The sequence below is a fragment of the Carcharodon carcharias genome, chromosome 12, assembly GCF_017639515.1.
Source record: "Carcharodon carcharias isolate sCarCar2 chromosome 12, sCarCar2.pri, whole genome shotgun sequence".
NCBI classification, from domain to species: Eukaryota; Metazoa; Chordata; class Chondrichthyes; order Lamniformes; family Lamnidae; genus Carcharodon; species Carcharodon carcharias.
Genome location: NC_054478.1, coordinates 131,438,468 through 131,452,131, shown reverse-complemented (window position 1 = coordinate 131,452,131; position 13,664 = coordinate 131,438,468). Strand labels below are relative to the sequence as shown.

Sequence of the window (13,664 nt, the reverse complement as noted above, 5' to 3'; positions counted from 1 at the left end):
GGGCCCCAGTTTAGTATCTCATCCAAAGGCTCCCTCAGTGCAGCACTGGAGCATCAGCCTGCCTAAAGCTTTCAACTTGAATTTCTGGAGTGGGAAGTGAATCCACTCAGCTTTATCCACTGAGTTACGGCTATCACAGCTGGCCCCAGCTTCAGACATATAACACAGGACACCCTTCTGAGTGACACAGCAGATATAGTTACATTGAACAAGGATAAAGTTTCCACAATGTGCTTATGATTCATGTATTTGGTGTCCTTTATGGCTAGGCGATTGGAGATGACTGATCAGATTCAATGCTATTCCTCCATTCAATGGATCTTGGTCCAAATGACCAAAGGAATATGTCACTGTGAAGAGGAAACCCTGATGGAGAGTTCCTTTGTACAGTCACCTTTGGCCTGAGGCTTTTGCTGCCACTCTACAAGCGCAGGGCATTGGCTAGTCCACTGGCACCTCTTGACCACCTTCCAAACCCCTGACCTCTGCCACCTGGAAGGACAAGGGCAGCAGACGCATGCTGGGAATTCCCCCCAAAACAGCACCGTGGGTGTACCTATGCCTCATGGAGGTGCAGCAGTTGAAGAAAGCAGCTCGCCCTCGCCTTCTCAAGGGCAATTAGGGATGGGTAATAAAAATGCTGGCCTAGCCCACATCCCATGAAAGAATTTTTAAAACACTGCTTAACTGCTTGCCCAGTTCCTGAAGAATATTGAGGTGCGAGCCCTTTCGGAGATTAGGAAAAAAGACAGACTGGGAGAAAGGAAGAATAGTTGTGTCCCTTTGGGAATGTTCATTCATACCAATATACAATGACAATTTCCACCACATGGTAATTGTGACTGGTTAACTTAAGTGAGTACTCTATGTGCCAGCTCCTCCACTTAAGGGCATGTTCGTTTAATCTTTGGTTAAGTTTGCATTGTGGGGTGAATTCTCACCAAGTAAGAAAAGGAAACTTGTACATCTATAGAGTCTTTTATGACTTCAAGATACTCTAAAGGGTGTCCCAGCCAAAGCAGCTGTTTTGTAGCATTGTGACAGTTGTAATGTAGGAAACACAGCATCCAATTTGCACACAATGAACAGATGACCTGTTCTTTCTTGGGGTTAATGGAGGGATAAATGCTGGTCAGAACACCAGGGAGAATTGCCCTTTTCTTCAGGAACATCGTGCCGTGGGATCTTTTCCATTTACAGGAGACGGCGGATGGGGCCCCAGCAGAAAGACAGCACCATCTACAGTGTGGCACTCCCTCATTACAGCACTGAATTGTCAGCTGGGGTGAGGTGCTCAATCCTGGAGCTTGAAACCATGGTCAGTCTGACTCAGATGAGAGTGTTACTAACTGAGACAAAGCTGACAAAACCATAGTCTTAGAAACTTTGGTAGATCCAGCAGGAATTGGAATAAGGGCATGGAGTCTAGTTGAACTAGAGTCAGGATGCACCAGGCATCCTTCCTACTTCTGGTCATAACATCAATCGGATTCTGCATCTATTACTGAAAAACGTGAATTAAACTTGCTGTCAGCCTATGGATATCAATGAAATATAATGATCAGGCTCATTCTACAGCTCAAATGCACAGATTACTAGGAAACCTGAGGGAAATTTAGAATTGGTATCAGTATGTTCTTCAGACATGGGGAGCAATCAGCATAGGGAATGGAGATTTGGTCAGTATCGACAACTCATAACCCCTGGATTCACTTAAGGGAGATTTGGGCACCATTGTGGTGGTTTTCAAATAGATGGGCTGAATGGCCTGCCTCATTCAAAACAACCTTGGGAACAATGGATAAGGTCGGACTTCCAACTCTGGTTGGTTATATTCCAGGAGGTGTCATCACATGATCACCAACTGCCTCACCCATCCCCACCATTCTCCCCACCCACCTCCCACACACACACACACACACACACTCTCCCATACGCACATGCTCTCTCGCACACACACACTTTCTCTCATACACACATGCTCTCTCTCACACACACACACACACACACACACTCTCTCTCCCACACACACACACACTTTCTCACACACATCACACACTCTCTCACACACGCATGTATACTCTCTCTCTCTCACACATACACTCTCTCTCTCACACACGCACACTCTCTCTCACACATGCCCACACTCTCTCACACACGCGTACTCTCTCTCACACACACTCTCTCTCACAAGCACACACACACACGCAAACACACACACATGTACACTGGTTGGCCAACACCTCCATCTTCATAGCAAGTCCCTGAAACCAGGACCTTATGTTTTTGGCACATATCCTGCCAGTTGTACTGATCCATCATTTCCACCCAAGGCAGGAAGTATCAGAGAATTAGCCAGACACCAGGAAATATTTCAGAATCCAATGCAATAAAATGGAATTTAACTTGGGGATATCTGAGGAAATCAGCTGCAGTTTTAAAAAATGCTAACCTGCTAATCAAGGTGTTTAAAATTATGTAGTGGGTTCTCATAAAGTAGCTGGGCAGAAAGAGGTATCCAGGTTGGTAATGAGGGTGGCATTGTGGTTTATATCACTGGAATAACAATCCAGAGCCCCAGGGTGAGTCTCACCATAACAGCTAGTGGAATTTAAATTCAATAAATACATGGAACATAAAGTTAGTGTCAGTGATGGTGTAAAAACCCACCTTCCTCTTTAGGGAAGGAAATCTGTCTCTTACCTGGTCTGGCCTGAATGTGACTCCCAGGCCCACAGCAACTGCCCTCTGAAATGGCTCAGCAAGCCATTCAGAGCTCTGAAGAAGGGTCATACAGACTCAAGAAAGCAACTCTGTTTCTCTCTCCACAGATGCTGCCAGACCTGCTGAGTTTTTGGAGCATTTTCTGTTTTTATTTCAGGTTTCCAGCAGTATTTTGCTTTTATCTTAAGATGGTGAGAAGTATCTTTCACACCGTGAATTGTTCTGATCTGGAATGCACGTCCTGAAAGCGTGGCAGGGGTGCATTCAAGAGTAGCAACTTCCAAAAGGGAATTGGACAAATACTTGAAAGGGAAAAATTGACCAGGTGCGGGGGGAAAGTGCGGGGGAATGGGACTGAAATGGTTTTAAAAGAGCGATGGCCTGAATAGGAACTTACGGTGCCGTAAGACTCTATGATACTGGAACTGAGAGATGACGACGCTTCAGTCAGTTCTTAAATTTAGAAATAATAATAATAATCATAAGGTCTAATCGGAACACTGGCCAAGCAAATTTTGCTTTGCTGCTTGCATATTCCTGTAATCAGCTGAATACTGACACCACATGACTTTTATGCAGAAGACATTTTCCAGCAACAGATCTCGCCGTATCCGTTCGGGACATTAAAAAAATACCCAGGAAGACCGTGTTGGGAGGGTTGTTGAAGCCAATGATGGAGACCAGTGCGTTCTCAGCTGTCAATGGGTGCTGACTGTGGGCGAATGACTGGAGAGACAGCGCCGCTTAATGAGCGAAGGCTGGAATTGCCAGGGAAAGATTGGGACCCTAGATGGGGGGTTTGAGAGGAGGACCTGGAATGGAACTTGGAAAGCAGTTTGGGAGCGTTGCGAGAGAGAGTTGGACAGAGTTTTACTTTCTGAGTTCCTCCCAGTCTAGAGACGCCCAACTCTAAGCTGGGTGCATTCCTCTTTACTTGCACTGAAAAAAAAAATTCCCCCAAAATCGTACTGTTCCCCATTTCTCGTCTTAGCTGTTGGTGGATCATGTGGAAAAGAAAGGGCCAGGACGGACTGCTGAAGGAACATTAATTTTTTTTTGAAGATCTCGGTGTCTTTTCACGGGAAAGTTCAGACCATTAAGGCAGGTAGTAAACTTTGTTCTGTCTGTGTGGCTCCGAAACTTAGAGAAAAGTTAGTTTAAAAAAAAATAAGATTTTAGCCTCAAGCGATTTACAAGCAATTACTACCCCCCTCCCCAAAAAAAAGTGGAAGGGGAGATTTATAAATTGGTGGGATGAGATCGGAGCTAAGAATTCTTCCATCAAATTGATCAGTTTAATCACAATTTTGAACCCACATCTTACTGGCGCCAATACCGTTTTACTTTTTTTAATATTTAAAAAAATGAATGTTGACTGCTTGTTTGGATTTCTGTCTTGTTGAACGCTGTAATGTTTTAAGGCTTTGCATTACTTGTTTTTTTACCAATTACAGATGTGCCCTTTATCAGTTTCGTTAACCCTTTAAGGACCGCTGGACGATGACAGTTACGGTGCCGCTCTCTTAAAGCGGGACCGTGTCCCCAACCTGAAAAGACTGACTGGTTAATTGTGCAAAATGCTGCCATGCCTTTGGGTAGAGGCGAAGCTGCAAGCGTCCTGCTGCAGTAACTCTCACCCAATTGCCAGGCCAGTTTTTTTTTATATATCCCCGTTTTGCCTTTGAAATTGCTCTTTCAATTCCAAAATACAACATCTAGAAAAGCAATGAAACAATTGTTCAGAATGTGAAGCCTCTTGGCAATGACTGTGATGAGCTGTTACTGCATGGAAGTCGAGACCATGCACATTTTCCTTGTTAAAGCTTTATTTATTTTTTTTTAAATCTGAATTTATACCAGTTTGAAGGGGCAGATTCCTGATGTTCGACTCCAACAAGCCACTCCGTCGGTGGATCTCCAGCTTAGCATTTTAGAACAATTATTATTTTAAAAAAATGTTTTAGGCTTATATTAAAACAATTGTTCTGGGCTGCAGGAGGAACATTCCCTGCAGCTCTGCGTCCTCTAGTGTCTTCACTGTGCACTGCAGCTCCAAGTAATGTCATTTATTATGGTGCGATACTTTATTAACTCGTTATAGCCTGCGGGAACAGAGTGCGAGGGCTGTTCATTTAATATTCTATTGATTGTTTAAGTGTTTCTATTAGTTATTAATTCTACCGCTGTAATTTTGCTTACAGTACCGTGTTATTAGGAATGTCATTGCAAACTGATCAGGAAGTTTCAAATGTGAACACGATCAGTGGGGTCCTTGGCAGAGGGGTGAGTTTGAGATATCCGGACTCCTTCCCCAGGTCTGATAGTGGTTGTGAGGGGACACTGCCAGTGTGACTGAGGGTCCCTTGCCTCTGACATGCCCCCCCCCCCCCCCCCACCCCCCGCCTCAATTAGGTTTTGTGCCTGTAATCGGCTGCTGCTGTCCCGATGTCCATCTACAAGAGCAGACCGGGGCACGGTTCAGAAGACGAGGTGGGTCAGTAACGCCCTGGCAGGAGTCTGTGAGTTCAGTAGACTGAGAACAGTCTTCCTTGTGGGTTAAGGACAGTGGGTGATGTGCGCGGGGTGGCAGCTAATTCAAATAATGCCAGCAGGCAACATGGCTGTGAGTGGGTGCTCGGCCAAATGTGTATCCACGACAGAGTGAGCGAGTGGGGCCTGGTTCTGTTGGGGCCACACAGGCATGCTCAGGAACCTGGAGTCTTTTTTTTTGGAAAAATATACTTTATTCATAAAATATCTGGAAGAACATACCAAACCATTTCAAAATCACCATCACAAAGGTACAATCAGGTTCAACTTTTACACATGTATCACGAGGTGCATCAATACAATCAATGAATATTACAATCATTTGCAGACATTCATTTTGAGCTGTACAGCCCAAGGGGCTCTCGACAGTTCCTAGCCCCTCGGTGCACTGTGGCAGAAAGGTCTTGGACAGTGACCTTTCCCCATTGCACCTTTACAGTGGCTGCCCCAAGCTTTAGTGCGTCCCTCAGCAAGTAGTCCTGGACCTTGGAATGTGCCAGTCTGCAACACTCAGTCAGGGACAACTCTTTGCACTGGAAGACCAGAGAGTGTCTTTCATCGAGCTGATGATCCTCCAGCTGCAGTTGATGTTTGTCTCGGTGTGTGTCCCTGGGAACAGCCCGTAGAGCACAGAGTCCTGTGTCACAGAACTGCTCGGAATGAACCTCAACAAAAACCACTGTATCTCTCTCCAGACCTTCTTTGCAAAGGCACAATCTACAAGGAGGTGAACAATGGTCTCGTCCCCACCACACCCACCTCGAGGGCAACGTGCCGAGGGGGTAAGACTCCTGGCGTGTTGGAAGGATCTGACGGGGAAGGCCTTTCTCACCACCCGCCAAACTATGTCTTGGTTCTTGTTGGAAAGTTCTGGTGATGAGGCATTCTGCCAAATGACTGGAGTCAGCTTGACACTTCTGGCCCCACCTGGTTGGCCCTGCTGACATGAAAGGAAGAACTTCCTTTTATATAGCCCCTCTCATGGTTTCAGGACGTCCCACTTTTTGAAGTCCAGTCACTGTTATAATGTAGGAAACACAGCAGCTGATTTGGGCACAGCAAGTCCCACAAGTGGCAAAGAGGTAAATCTGTTTTGAGTGATTTTGTTTGAAAGATAACCATTGACACTGGAAGAACTCCTCTGCTCTCCCTCCAAATAGCGGCAGGGAATATTTTATGCTCAGCTGCGAGGCAAGACAAGGCGTCACATCCAACAGGCGGCAGCTCTGACAGTGCAGCACTCCCTCGGTACTGCACTGAGAGTGTCGGTCTAGATCTTGTGCTCAAGTCTCTGGAGTGGGACTTGAATCTGCAACCTTCTGACTGAAAGGTGAGAGTGAGGTGAGAGATATGGCTGACTTGCCCATGAGGGGTACCTGGGCATCAGGTACCATTCCAGTTTCTGGCTTGCACCTGTTACTCTCACGGTGTGGATTTATTTTTTCTTTTAACCCCTGTCCCCATTCCCCTACCCAAACACAGCAATATCCAGCCCTTTGTCTTCAGGGTCAGTTTCAGCCAAGTATAGTTCAGTTAGCTAAGAGTCTTTCTGGATATTGCTGCAATGTATGTAAGCCAGATACACAACCCTGGTGCACATTCATTAGACTCCTCGATGAGCCTTGTCATTGACTTAAGCCCAGATAGTCTGACTCTTCTGAATTGGGGCTGAAAGGGTTAAATTATGAGGACAGATTGCATAGATTAGACTGTCGTTCCCTAAATGAAGGAATTAAAATGATTAAAGGATTTGACAGACTAGATAGAGATAAATTGTTTCCTCTGGTGGCAGAGTCCAGAACAAGAGGGCTTAACCTTAACACTGGAGCTGGGCTATTCAGGGGTCATGTTTGGAAGCAACATCTTGACATAAAGGGTACTGGAAATCTCAAACTTGCCCATCCACGCCCCCAAGAAAAGTTGGGTTCAGTTGAAAATTTCAAAAGTGAGATTGATAGATTTTTTTGGGAGGTAAGAGTATTAATGGTGTTAGGACTGCGTGAGGAAGGGTGAAATGATTCCTCTATTCTCCCACGCCCAGGTCCGACCATAACAGGATTTCTTTCAGAATTTCAAAAGGATGAGCTTTGCCGATTCAGTGAGAGTCTCACTATTTACACTACGGATTGTAAAGAATTGTTCCGACAGGTTTTCTTAGGTTAAGCGAAGAGCAAGATAAGTTTATTGAAACTCTTTCCCGAATTAAAAAAGCTAGGTAAACCACAAACACCATTCATGCATGACACACATTTGCCTGGGCGTGCACACATACACACACACATACACACACCCACGCCCCAGAACAGAAAGCAGAGTAAGGTTTATAGGATTCATGAAAAATAAAACAGAGGAAGATACAGTTAGCTGTTCCTTGGCTAGTCTTGATGTGGTGATTCCATGTTGCAGTTATTTTGTTCAGTTGGCTTCCTGGATGCAATTGTATGGAGCAGATTTCCACGTTTTATTCCCTGAAGGTCCCAGTGCACAGTAAATTGCCCTGCTCAGGATGGTCACTTTGCAAAACCGGGCACTGCACTTACGAGAGAGAGAGAGGGACAGAGAGGGTAATGCAGCTCCAGCAGCCTGTTTCAGTTCAGCATTGTCTTTTGTCCTCTTTCTCCTGCTTGGCAAGCTGTCCTTAAAGTGCCCTGCTGGCTGTAAATTCCAGAGAAATGCCACTAGTTCATGTCAGCTGCAGTTATTGTTTCAGAACAGGTCATTGTATTTTGATGCCTAATTTCAGAAACATTTGAAAAAGCTCAGGATGGTGTGAAGCCAACAGGCAATGGGGTTTTTCATGCCACCGCCCCCCCCCCCCCCAGGGGGTTGAGTGTCTTTTTTTACCATCCCACCTGGTGGAATGTGAGATTGTATATACTGTAGCCGGTCTGGGCAACTTCGTCACTGTTTCTTAGAGGGTCCCAGTTATTCAAAAAGAAATCGAGCCAAAAAAGGAAAAATTGGGAATTGTTTCTTTGAAAAAGCACATCCTTGTAACAATGGATATGGATCCAAGGCTGCTACATAGAGTTAAGAACACAGGTCTTCCATGATGTAGTTGACTGGGGCTCGAGGGGCTGAGTGGCCTCCTCCTGCCCACGTGGTCCTATGTGATCCCTGACCTCACAGAGGTTGTCGCAAGTCCCCTGTTGTTGGCCTTCTGGAAGCTGACATGACCCTTGGCCTGATCAAGTCGGTCAATAAACAGTACTGAGAGCCTGCTCCTGCTCCTCCTGCACTGTATCTCCTGTGAGGCTTTTACCATATTGGCCTTCTTGTTTCTCTTGTAAACGGAGAACCTTTCTCGGTTGCCTCTCTCCCAAGGATAACCTTGAAGCAGCTGGTGTCCATTTCTCACTAGCAACTGGGGAGATCCTCAGCCCCTCTGTCAGACTGAAGCTCAAAAGGTTTCTGACAGGGGCCTGGCTCTCAAAGGATAGATCGTACATCCCTTGAACAGACTCTAATAAATCCATTTCTCTGTTGTGCTCCAGCCCACTTCTAGAGTGTTTTGTACCTGGGTGGCAATTCACGTCTGTTGTTGGGGGGTTGGGGTGGGCTCTTTTTGGGCCTATTTCAGCATCTGCTGCAATTAATGTTCTCGCTCCATCTCTTAGGCCAATTCTGGGGAATGGTGGTCTTATAGTTTTTGGAACCAGCGGAAGAATCACTGATTCTACTTTTATGGCCTGTTGTGTGTGTGTGTGTGTGTGTGTGTGTGTGTGTGTGTGGAGGGGGAATGTTTATTTCCAGTCATTTGGCTCAGCTTCAGGTAATGACAAGCTGCCTTCTTGTGTAGACCAGGGAGGAGTACTTAGTAGCATGTCAGTTTGTGCTGACTCTGGGTCAAACCTTGGCATTTAGGCGATGCAATAGCCCTGCAGTCCCGAAAGAGTGGGGCATGCTGCATACTCCTGAGGGCCTTGTAACTGAGAAACACTGCTGTTCAAACCTTGTCCCATTGTAAATCTTCAAAGGGAAGCAGCACTTGTCCCTTTCCTCTTGGGGAGGTGTCAGCCATCCCTCAGTGGCAACGCTCTTGCTTCTGAGACGGAATGTTGTGGGTTCAAATCTCACTTCAGATACTTGAACACAAAATCTAGGCTAACGCTCCCACCAGTGCAGTACTGAGGGAGTGCTGCACTGTCAGACATCCATCTTTCGGATGAGACGTTAAACCAAAGCCCCATCTGCCCTCTCAGGTAGAGGTGAAAGATTCCCTGGAGCTATTTTGAAGAAGGGAGGGGGCTCCTTGAAGTCCTGACAAATATTTATCCCTTAACCAGCACAACGAAAAAGAAATAGATGATTGGGTCATGACCTCACTGCTGTTTTGTGGGAGTTTGCTTTGTGCAAATGGGCTAATGCGTTTCCTACATTACAGCAGTGACTACACGCTGAAGATATTTCACTGGCTTTAAGGTGCTTTGGGATGTTCTGAAGTGCTAAAGCAAGTCAGTCATTCGTTCTTTCATTCTTTCTTTCGATTTGCTTGATCTTCAGGATGTGCCACAACCAATGGTCCCTCTGCTGGTTTTTGGATGGTTGTAACTTGCTTTGTAACTCTCAGGCACTCTTTAAAAGTTCATTCCTCTGATTTGCAGCAGATGATTCGGTCCTTGGAGGGGAGGGGGTGAACAAGATGGGGTTGGACATTTGGTCATGGATCTTGGTGGACCCAAATGGTCGAGCATACACCATTCGCCTCCCCTTTCAACCTAGCTTTCCTGTTGAGGGTGGCAGCCTTTTGCTATACCTGCTACTCAACAACTCCTGCAGGCTCCTAATCCTGCCAATAAGGATAGGCTGGCACCTCCAGCAAGCAACCAATGCACAACAGTCAACGATTGTGCAGTTTTGGACCTTCATTAACACTGCCACAGATTGTCTGTTAGCCACCAGCCTCCCATCCACATTGTCTTGTAATATTATCACAATATGTGACTGCTTGTCTGCTCTCCTTTACTTGAATCTACTCCCCAGACACTCAGGAGGAGTAGCCCACCTTGGTCTATAGAGTACAACAAAAGCAACAAAAAATGGGAGACAGAACACAAGCTGGAGAGGTTTAGGAAAGGAATTCCAGATTTTATGATCTCGCACTGGCAATGATGGGACAGAGGAAATCTGGGATGTACAACAGACCACTATAGAGGTGCAGAGAGAGCTTGGAGGGTTCATGGGGTGGGAGGAAGTTACAGAGATCGGGAGGGGAGGTGAGGCCATGAAGGGATTTGCATATGAGGGAAGACTCTCTGTCTCTCTCTCTGCCTTTCTCTCTCTCTCTTTCTCGCTGTCTGTCTCTCTTTCTTTCTCTCTCTCTCTTTGTCTGTCTGTCTGCCTTTCACTCTCTGTCTGCCTTTGCCTCTCTCTGAATGCCTCTGAAATCCACGAATGATATCAAAGGGTTAGGAAGATCTCATTCCTGGAGCTTCTATGCTGACTTGTCAATCTCTACTGGGCAGCATGGGATTCTGGCTGTAAATTTCTAGGAAATATGGAGATGAGGGAGTGAACTGACACACACACATAGGATACACTTGGCATCAGGGCCTAGCTGGTTACGTCAACCAGCAGACCAGGCTTGCTCTACCAACCCAGCAACATACAAAGCTTTGCTTCCACTACTGTAACATTCCCCGGTCTCAGCTCATCTGCTGCTGAAATCCTCACCCGCAGCTTTGTTACCTCTAGACTTGACTATTCCAGTGCTGGCCTCTCCCACCTCCTAATAAACTTCAGCTTATCCAATACACTGCTGCCCTTATCCGAGCTTGCACCAATTCCCCTTCACCCATTGTGTCTGTTCTTGCTGTCCTGTGTCGGCTTAACTTTAAAATTCCCGTTCTTATTTTCAAATGTTTCCGTGGCCTAGCCCCTTCCCTATTTCTGTAAAACCTTCTCCAGTCCTTCACCCTTTCAACGTCTCCACACTCCTCCAATTCTGGCCTTTTGGGCAACCCCAGCTTACCTTCGCCCCATCATTGGTGGCTGTGCCTTCAGCTGCCTGGGCCTGATGCTCTAGAATTCTCTCTCTAAACCTGTCTATCTCTCTCTCCTCCTTTATGACACTCCTTAAATTGGACCTCTTTGACCAAACTTTTGGGCACCTGCCTAATCTCTCCTTAGGTGCTCTGGTGTCAGTTTCCATTTGAGAATCCTGTGAAGTGCCTTGGGACGTTTTACAATGTTAACAGCGCTATATAAATGCACTTTGACCAGATTGTCTTGTGTACAGGACAGGAGAGCTGAAGGAGCCTGCTTCCACTGTGGAACTAGAGGTAAACTAAGAGGGGAAATCTCAATGATTTGTACACACTGACATTGTGCTGGTTCCAATGCACAGATATAATCTATATTCATTATTACATACCGCCAATACTGATGTTGAAATTATGCTTTTAGTTGTTTGACATGTGTTTAAGGTTAAGACCATAGTATCTTTTCTTTCTCTGTAGTACAACAAGAATCTAGCTAGTGACAACAACTAGTCCCCTTCTCCTGATGGGACGTACCCATCGTGATGTGTCAGGGACTACCAATTCTCCCACTGTAGTAATTATGGTTTTATTTAATGTGTAATGTATCTTTAAGAATAATGATTGTTAGGAAAGATCAAATGATCTGTAGTAAACAGTAGGAGAGTAGCGTGTGTTACCTCAGCAGTCAGTGTAGAGATGGAGTTGAAAGCATACATGTAGTTGCTGCTGAGTATGTTGTAAATAAACTTAACGTTTTCACCCTAGAAATGTCTGCAGATCAACTCTATTACTAATAGCACAACTTGGCCACCCTACAGCAAACTGGCAACGAGGTTAAAACAGGATTGAACAGAAGAAATCAAGTTAGAAAGAAATCAGCACTGTACTTCGCCCAGTGATTGGAAGTAGCAAGCTCTGTTAGAATTGAAGAAGTTATCCCCTCTCAAAATGCCACACCTTGGGAGGATTGATCCTTTTGAACCAGCCACAGACTATTGTTCTCAATACAAAGAACGCCTCACTGTTTTTTTCCAACCGAACGAGATTATGGGGGAAGAGAAGAGGCTAGCGATCCTCTTGAGCACTTTTGGGAGTAAAACCTATGGTTTGATTTGAAGTTTGATGGCACCCAGTGCCCTGGATTTGAAGAATTTTGATGAATTGGTGGACTTCGTGAAGGGTCACTTTCAACCCAAGCTCTCAGTCACGGTGCAGAGGTTCAGGTTTAATTCATGAAATAGAGCCCCGGGTGAGACACTTGCATGCTATGTGGCAACTTTGAAGCAGCTAACGGAACATTGTGAATTCAGTATGACTCTGAACGACATGCTCAGAGATTGTTTAGTGTGTGGTGTGAAAGGTGACTGTATTCAGATAAGATTATTGTCCGAAGTGAATCTGGGTTTCAAGAAGGTGCTAGAGATAGCGCTGGCCATGAAAAGCACAATAAGAGATTCAAAAGCAATACAGGGTGTGCAAAATGGCACCGTCCTCCACATCAGGCAGGAAACCTCAAGTGAGAGTCACATGAAAAAGCGAGACTCTGACAGGGAGCAGGAAACAGCCCCGCTAGCCGAAGAATAAAGAAAAATAACTTAGCAGTGAGATTGAAGAATAATTTTAATAGTGGTGGAAATGATCAGTCTTTTAGCGATTGGCATTTTAAAAAAAAAACAAATGCTACTATTGTCATAGAAATGGACATATAATGAGGCAGCGTAAGGAAAGATTCAAGCTGGCTTGTAAACAAAAGAAGAAGCCCAATGAAATCTACAGTGTAGAAAAGCCTGAAACAACAAATTCAGACACTTACTCGTTGTCTAATCTGAAAGTTGGAAAGACAGAACTAATATTTGTCGCAGTGAATGTAAATGGCAAACCTGTTAGAATGGAAGTGGACACAGGAGCTTCCACTATAGTAAATGGGGAACATACTTTCAGATATTTGAATAATGGTGAACATCAGTTAAGCTTAGAACAAACAGCTTCTAAGCTAAAAACAAATACAGGTGAAGACATTCAAGTAAAAGGGATAAGCAGAGTAACTGTCCATTATGGAAGCCAATCGGCAAAGCTACCCTTGATGGTGGTAGCAGGTGAAGGGCCAAGCCTCCTTGAGCAGGATTGGTTAAAGGAGATTAAGTTTGAATGGGCTGAAATTTTCCAGTTGAGAGCAAGTGAGCTACCAGAGCTACTTAGAAAGTACACCATTGTCTTTAAGGATGAATTGAGGAAAATCCGGGGCTTGCAGGCCAGGATTCATGTGGATCTGGAAGCAACCCCTCGCTTCATGAAGGCGAGACCAGTGCCAAATGCTCTGTGAGAAAAGGTCGACACTGAACTGAACAGACTTGAGAAACTGGGCATTATACAACCTGTTCAGTTCTCAGAATGGGCAGCACCCATGGT

The 13,664-nt window shown here is 45.3% G+C and overlaps 1 protein-coding gene across 2 annotated transcripts in view; it reads left to right on the top strand.

Annotated features, from left to right (window-relative positions):
* Nucleotides 1–3,572: 3,572 nt before the first annotated feature.
* col6a2 (collagen, type VI, alpha 2) overlaps nucleotides 3,573–13,664 on the top strand; it is a 90,725-nt gene continuing 80,633 nt past the window's right edge. Inside the window, exon 1 of one of the 2 annotated variants that reach the window (XM_041200477.1) lies at nucleotides 3,573–3,825. The gene's annotated coding sequence lies outside the window, so the exon portion shown is untranslated. Of the gene's footprint in view, nucleotides 3,830–13,664 lie in introns of both variants that reach the window. The other variant, XM_041200478.1, reaches the window with a different exon arrangement.